We start from the raw sequence: 8,017 nt of genomic DNA, 5'->3' as shown, positions 1-8,017 counted from the left end.
TCCCTGCATGATCCTCTCCCAACAACCTGGATGCTTCCTTTGCTTCGACACATCTTAGTAATCCCAAATCGGGAGTCCTCCTATACAGGATTCCTCCGCTGTGAAAGAAGTGATTGGATAGCCTCCGCAGTGTAAGCTTTTAAGTAGTGTTTGCAAATTCTAGGTATTCTCCTGTTGCCAAATATTTCTTAATGTCATGAAACCATGGTTTTCCATCTGTTTCTTCCTCGACGTGAGCACAGTAAGCGAGTTGATCCTGGATTTTTACTGGGATAGGATCAATGAGGTTCTTATCCGGATGTTGAATCATGGATGATAGAGTGGCCAATGCATCGGCGAACTCATTCTGGACTCTGGGACATGCCGTAATTCTGTCTTTGTAAACCTCTTCCTCAACTCCTGTACATGATGCAAATACGGGAGTATTTTGGAGTTCTTGGTTGCCCATTCTTCTCGAACCTGATGTATGATCAAGTCTAAATCCCCCATCACTAGTAACTCCTGAATGTTCATATCAATGGCCAGCTTGAGCCCTAAAATGCAGGCTTCGTACTCGGCCATATTTTGGTGCATGGGAACCTGAGTTTGGCGGACACCGGATAATGCTGACCTGTTTTTGATACTAGAACTACTCCTATGCCAACTCCTTTAAAGTTTGCTGCTCCATCGAAAAACATTCTCCAGCCATCATAGGATTCTGAAAATACGTCTTTAGAGGCTCGTATTCTCCGTCCACGGGATTTTCGGCAAGATGATCTGCCAGTGCTTGTCCTTTGATCGCTTTTTGGGTCACGTAGACAATATCAAATTCACTCAGCAGGATTTGCCATTTGGCTAGCTTGCCAGTGGGCATGGGCTTCTGAAAGATATATTTCAGCGGGTCCATTCATGATATGAGGTAAGTGGTATAGGCACATAAATAGTGCCTCAACTTCTGAGCCACCCAAGTTAGGGCACAACATGTGCGTTCTAATAGAGAGTACCGGGCCTCGTATGGAGTGAAGTTCTTGCTGAGGTAATAGATGGCTTGCTCCTTTCTCCCTGTTTCGTCGTATTGCCCCAGAACACAATCGAATGCTCCATCCAATACTGTAAGGTAGAGCAAGAGCGGTCTGCCCGGTTCGGGCGGAACCAGAACTGGCGGCGTTGACAGGTATTCCTTGATTCTGTCAAAGGCTTTTTGACAATCATCAGTCCATTTAGTGGCGGCGTCCTTCTTCAACATTTTAAAGATTGGTTCACAAATGACAGTAGACTGGGCTATGAACCGGCTGATGTAGTTGAGTCTTCCCAAGAAACTCATAACCTCTTTCTTGCTCTTTGGCGGCGGCAATTCTTGAATGGCCTTAACCTTTGATGGGTCCAGTTCTATTCCTCGTCGACTTACGATGAACCCAAGTAATTTTTCAGTAGGAACCCCCAATGCACATTTGGCGGGATTCAGTTTTAGGTTGTACCTTCTCAATCTGTTGAAGAACTTCCTCAGATCTTCCATGTGGTCAGTGGCTTTCTTGGATTTGATGATGACATCGTCTACATACACCTCAATCTCTTTGTGTATCATGTCATGGAAAATAGTAATCATGGCCCTCATGTAGGTGGCCCCATCATTCTTTAATCCAAACAGCATCATCTTGTAACAATACATCCCCCACGGCGTAATGAAAGTCGTTTTCTCCGCGTCTTCTTCGTCCATCCATATCTGATGATACCCAGCAAAACAATCAACGAATGACTGCAGCTCGTGCTTGGCGCAATTGTCAATCAGGATGTGTATGTTCGGCAAGGGGAAGTCGTCTTTCAGAATGACCCAGTTGAGGTCCTGGTAGTCGACACAGACCCTGACCTTCCAATCCTTCTTTGGCACTGGCACAATGTTGGCCAACCATGTTGGATATTCCACTACTCTGAGGACCTTGGCTTTGACTTGTTTGGTAACTTCTTCCTTGATTTTCAAACTCATGTCTGGCTTGAACTTTCTAAGCTTTTGCTTTACTAGCGAACATGTCGGATCTGTTGGCAGTTTGTGAGCTACAATAGATGTACTGAGACGGGTAATATCATCATACGACCAGGCAAATACGTCCTCATATTCTTTTGAGAATTTCGTGTACTCTTCCTTTTCTGATGGTGACAGGTGAACATTGATGCGCGTTTCCTTGACATTCTCTGTATCCCCCAAGTTGACAACCTCAGTTTCGTCCAAGTTAGATTTAGGCCTATTCTCAAAGTCCTTCAACCTCTTTAACGACCTCTTCTGGTATTTCATCCTCTTCTGAGTCTATATCCATTTGTTGCGTTATCTCGTCGCATGTCACATTCGTCGGTTCATCGAGATAAGTAATAGTAATGTTGTGAAAATAAAGTAAATGATAGAGATTTATAAGAAACTAAAATACTTTGATAAATTCCAAAATCGTTTTGAACATCGGGGCTCTAGTGAAAATTTAAAGATAATACGAAAAGGAAATCAACTAGCGAAAAAGTAAAAGATAATGCATAGTGCTTTGTTCAGCCTTGCTACCCCGAAGCTTTCCGGGCCTTGGTGGTTCTGACGGACCAATTGTTGAGGTGCGCTCCTCGGCTCACAGCTTGTATGGAAGGGCCTTCCTCCCCTTCCTCCTCAAAAATGACATGACAGTCCATATTGTCTTCTTCCAAGAATAGATTCTTCATTGCCGCCAATGTTTCATCTTCCTCTGACCCAAATATGATGTTTGCTGGCTGGAAAGTTTGCTCCAGGCGGGGTATCGGGTACTCCAACGGATAGTAAGGGTCGCGCCATGGTGGCGACCAGTTCCTGAATTCTTTCCAAGTATATCCATACCCTAATCCGAAGGTGGTGCCATGCTTCTTGAGTTTGATAGGCTTGGTAATTCCCTGGAGGTTTTTGCCGAGCCCTTTGCCAGGTTCATACCCGCTCCAATTTAGTATACTTTCTATCTTGTTATCCCACCACTTATCTTTATCCACAGTGTTGACTCGCTCGATGTGATGGTATGTTTCTCCACCTAACTTCCTTTTTCCTCCAATCGCTGGGATGGTCTGGCGACTGTATATGGGGTTACTATCGTCGCCATGAATAATCACCTCTTGGTGATTCCACTCGAACTTCACTGCCTGGTGCAGGGTTGATGCTACAGCTCCGGCGGCGTGGATCCAAGGTCGTCCTAGTAGTAAGTTGTAGGATGCTAGGATGTCTATCACTTGAAAATCGACGTCGAACCAAGTTGGTCCCATTTGCAGACATAAACTGATTTCCCCAATAGTGGACCTTTGGGAACCATTAAAAGCTTTGACGTTGATAGCCCCATCCTTGATTTCATGTAGACTCTTGCCCAATGTTCTGAGGGTCACCAATGGACAAATATTGAGGCTGGACCCTCCATCAATCAAAGTCCTGGTGATGAAATAGTCTTCGCATTGCACAGTGGTGTGCAACGCTTTGTTGTGGCTTAAACCTTCAGGGGGCAACTCATCCTCGTGGAAAGTGATTTTATGACTCTCCAATATCTGCCCGACCATGTTTCCCATCTCTCCTCCAGTTATGCTACTGGGTACATACGCCTCGCTCAGTATCTTCATCAGGGCGTTCTGATGTGTCTCGGAGCTTTGTAGCAGAGCTAAAATGGAGATCTGCGCTGGTGTTTTATTTAGCTGATCAACAACTGAGTATTCTTTGGCCTGTATCTTCCTCCAGAGATCATCGGGCCCAGTTTCAATAGGCCGTCCAGAGGCTTGCTTACTTGATTCAACTAAGTGCTCCGGAGTATATACCCTGCCGGTTCTGGTCATACCTTGTGCTGCAACTGCTTCTCCAGACCTAATATTCCCCTTCCTTCTTGCCTCGGCGGTGTAATCCCAAGGAATGGCCTGTGTATGGAATGGCGTTATGGCTGACATTGCTACAGGAATGGGCACCCTCGTTTTGGGAGGTAATACAGCAACTTCAAATGGTGCAGGTGCCTTTGGAGACCCAAACTCCACCTCAATTGGTTCTGCGGTCTTTGTGGATGACGGTGTTTCAAACTCGAGAGGCACGGACATGTTTTCTTCAGCATTCCCAAAGGGCTAGATCTGGACTACGATTGGATTCAGTGTGACTGTTGGTTTCTTGGGCTCGTCACCTTCGGCAATCAATCCAATTGACCCTTTGGGGTCCCAATCATCTTCTACCTCGATCATATGCACACCTCTACCCTTATGATCAGGCAAGGGATTGTTGCGAACATTAGGAGCAGGCTCCTTTGCCACGATGATCTTGTTGTCAATTAAAGCTTGAATTTTATCCTTCAGAGATCGGCACTCATCAATGGTATGCCCTTTCATGCCGGAATGGTATGCACAGGTTTTGTTCGGATTGACCCATTGGGATGGATTTTCTAGAGTTATGGCAGGGACTGGGGTGACATAACTGGCTGCTTTGAGTCTTTCATATAGCTGGTCGATTGGTTCAGCGATGGCGGTGTATTGCTTGGGGGGTCTACGGTCGAAGTTAGGACGTGGTCTAGGGAAGTTTTGGCGGGTGGGAGGTGATTGATAGTGAGAGGGCTGAGCATTATAGGCTTGGTAGACGGGTGCGGGTTGGGAATATCTTGGTGAGGTAGGTTGATATGTGGGGGATGGAGATGATTAGTAAGTAGGTGGAGGAATTTGGTAAGAGGGCGGAGGTGCTTGGTAATTAGGGATAGGTTGATATGTGAGAGGAGGTACCGGGTAGGCTTGGTATTTTATTGGGGATTTCGTTCTCTGTGCAACCATCACGGCACTCACATCCTTTTTCTTGGACGTGCCACCAGATTGTAAGGCTTTGTTGGTAGCCTGCAATGCCTCGAAATTAGTGACCATACCACTTTTAATGCCTTCCTCAATCCTTTCTCCTAGTTTGATGATGTTGGAGAATTTCTGGCCTTCGATCAACATCATCATCTCATAATCCTGTGGATCTTGAGCTCGGACGAAAAACCTATTCATTTGTTCTTCTTCCAAGGCCGTCCTGACCTTAGCAGCCTCTGATCTCCAACGAGTAGCATACTCGCGGAATGTCTCTGTAGGTTTCTTCTTCAAATTCTGGATGTAGAAGACATCTGGCGCATTCTCCGTATTGAATCTGAACCTGTCCATGAAATCGGACGCCATCCCTACCCAGCTTGCCCACTTCTTGGGGTTTTGGCTAATGTACCAAGATAGAGCATCACCTTTCAAACTTCTCATGAACAGCTTCATGCGAATCTTTTCATCCCTTCCTACACAGACCAGCTTATCACAGTATGTCCTCAAATGGACTCTGGGATCCCCTGAGCCATCAAACATCTCGAACTTAGGAGGTTTGTACCCCTCGGGAAGTTCGACGTCTGGCTGAATGCAATGGTCCTCATAATTCAACCCCTCAATGCCTTTGTTTCCTTCAACGCCCTAGACTCGGCTAGTCAGTTTCTTGAGCTCGGCGGCCAGGTTCTTGATGAGGGAGTCTTTGTCATCAGACTCCGGTGTGTTTGAAATGGGTTGAGTGGATTGTGGCATGGTTTCCACATAGATGGGGGTGTGGTGAGGATGATCATTTGGTGGTTCAGGAATGAGGAGCGGGGCGTTGTGACATGTGTTGCAATTTTAATGGGTAACGGGTTGCTTCTGTGGCTTCGGGATGTTCTGTGGAGGTATAGGATCTTGAGCTTTAGGAAAGTTGACGTCTGGGGTAGTGAGGAAGAATGACAAGCTTGCCAAGTTCCGAACTTGGTCCAGTTCTTCTTGAAATTTCAGTAACTTCTGTTCGAGCTGGGCGGCACTTTCTTTGGAAACCTGAATACCCTGAGGAACCTCTACCCTTTCAACTGAGTTTTCCTTCCTGACGATGTTCATGTCTTCCATTTTTGCTTTGCTCTTGTTTCTAATAGGACTTGGAGGAGGAGGAGGTGGAGGGCCCTTAGATCTTGTGGAGTAGGATGATGATGCCAGAGTGCACGAACTAACCTTTTGGGGAGGAGAATAAAACAAAAGTAAAAACAAAAAGGTAATAAGTTAGTACGAATTCTGAGAAAAAATGTTGCAATATTTAAACACATAGTGCAAGAATATAAATTGTGTCCTAAATTGGGTGCCTCGTTGTGCCTGAGGTAGGCCTAGTGACAAATTGATTTGGAGAACTTATAATGCTAAATGCCTCATTTTATTGATAAAAAATAAGACGAATCCCAAAACGACGCTAAAATTGCATAACGTAAAGTGTCACTAATGGCCATTGGTCTTATTACATTTTAAAGCGAAAAAAGAAAAGAGACTCCTAACTACTTGGTCCCAGAAAGACCTTCCCCAGACTCGGCATCTTTAGCTCCATCGAACAGCTTCCCCAGCTCACGCAGTCCCAGCAGCAGATAAGCCCTAGCCAAATGTCCTCCTTCATTTCCCTCAGCTTTGGCCATTCTCGATCCTCTGGATGAATTTCCCTTCCAGCTCTACCAAACCTCACTCCAAAAACCCTAGTCTCTAGTTGGCGCTGATAGCCCCGATCAACTTTTGATTTGCCTCTTGAATTTCCTGATGTTCACTCTCGCACTCCCTGATCCTCTTGCGTAGTTGGTTGTACTTAACCTGTATTTCAATCCTCTCGTCGATGACCCTGTGACCTCGAACAGACCCGGGCTGTCCTAACCCAGCATGATCTTCTTCTAGCCAACCTGGATAGTATGGGGTGTGACCGGCATGGTATCTGTCCGGCTCTATGGAATCCTTTTCCAGGATGATCTTGCTATTCCACATGTGTTGAGCTTGACATATGGTCTATCGTCGCCTTGGAAATCGGCCCTGAAATGACTCGTCTTTTCGACCTTTTGAATGACTTGCTTCCTCCCCGCCTGCCTCATGACTCGGAGAGGGACATAGGGATAAGTTCCCCTCAGACCAATGAGTATAAGGAATGGAGTGTCCCGAGAGCGGAAGATGAACTCTCCAGTGGGGAACCATTCGAACATCCACTGCACCTTGTCTTCTTTCAGATTTTCAAACAACTCTACCCATCCTCGAGCGTCTCCCGGCTGAGCGGACATGTTGGGCATATAGTTCATTCTCTTGGGATGGTGAAAGCCTATATGATCGTTCCACGGCCTTCGTGGAAGCTCTTGACGGTATTAACCCCTTTGAAGATGTTCTATAAGCCAGAGTTGGAGTAGTAAGTTGCAACCCTCGAAGTGACTGGCCCCTCGTCGATAGTTCTCCAAGGCTCGGTAGATTTCAGCTACAATCATGGGCACTATGCTGAAAGGATGCCCTCCAATCCCTTCCATTAATGTCTTGGTGACCATGGCTAGTCTGGTATGGATCCTAGCCTTCTTCATAGGAAACACTATCATTCCTAGAAAGCAGAACATAAAGATGAAGACCCTCCTATGGATATGCCCCAATGATGTGAGGGTGAATTCGTCTGGGTAGGTGCGGTAGGATTTACTATGGCCATACCTCTCGTACAGATAGTCGAAAGGGATATAAGAATCCTTCAAACAGGTCAAGTCTAGGTTTTTCTTCAGTCCCATCATCTTGAGGAAACCCCTACCCTTGCGGTTTTCTGGCATAAGCAAACCCGGAGTCTCCCAAGGGATACCAGCTAACCCTCCTATTTCTTCGAGCAATGGGGTCATTTCCAGGTCCCCAAATCGAAATACTGATCTATCACTATCCCAGAATAAGGTCGCAGCCTCTATGATTTTGTTGTCAGGCTGGATTTCCAAAAGAGAGGGTAAGTTCCCCAAATATTTGTGGACAAGAGTTCGGTCACTGGAATGAAGGTCTTCCCACCAACTTAACAACCGTGGGTGAATGTTGGTTACCATGCCGTATCTAGGGATTTCGTGCCTCATTTTCTGCAAAACAAAGTGTTAGACCCTTACCCCACCGGACTCGACTATTTAAACCAATAATTAGCAGAATGGCATTTAGTTCTCCAAATAAATGCACAGAATATGGTGTTGTCCGTTTGGGTTCCAAGGAAACCCAGTGGACTTTGGGCAAGGCTATCTTAAAGAGT

The sequence above is a fragment of the Nicotiana attenuata genome, chromosome 6 (assembly GCF_001879085.1).
Source record: "Nicotiana attenuata strain UT chromosome 6, NIATTr2, whole genome shotgun sequence".
NCBI lineage: Eukaryota > Viridiplantae > Streptophyta > Magnoliopsida > Solanales > Solanaceae > Nicotiana > Nicotiana attenuata.
The sequence above is the reverse complement of the archived record's forward strand: the minus strand, read 5'-3'. Positions refer to the sequence as shown.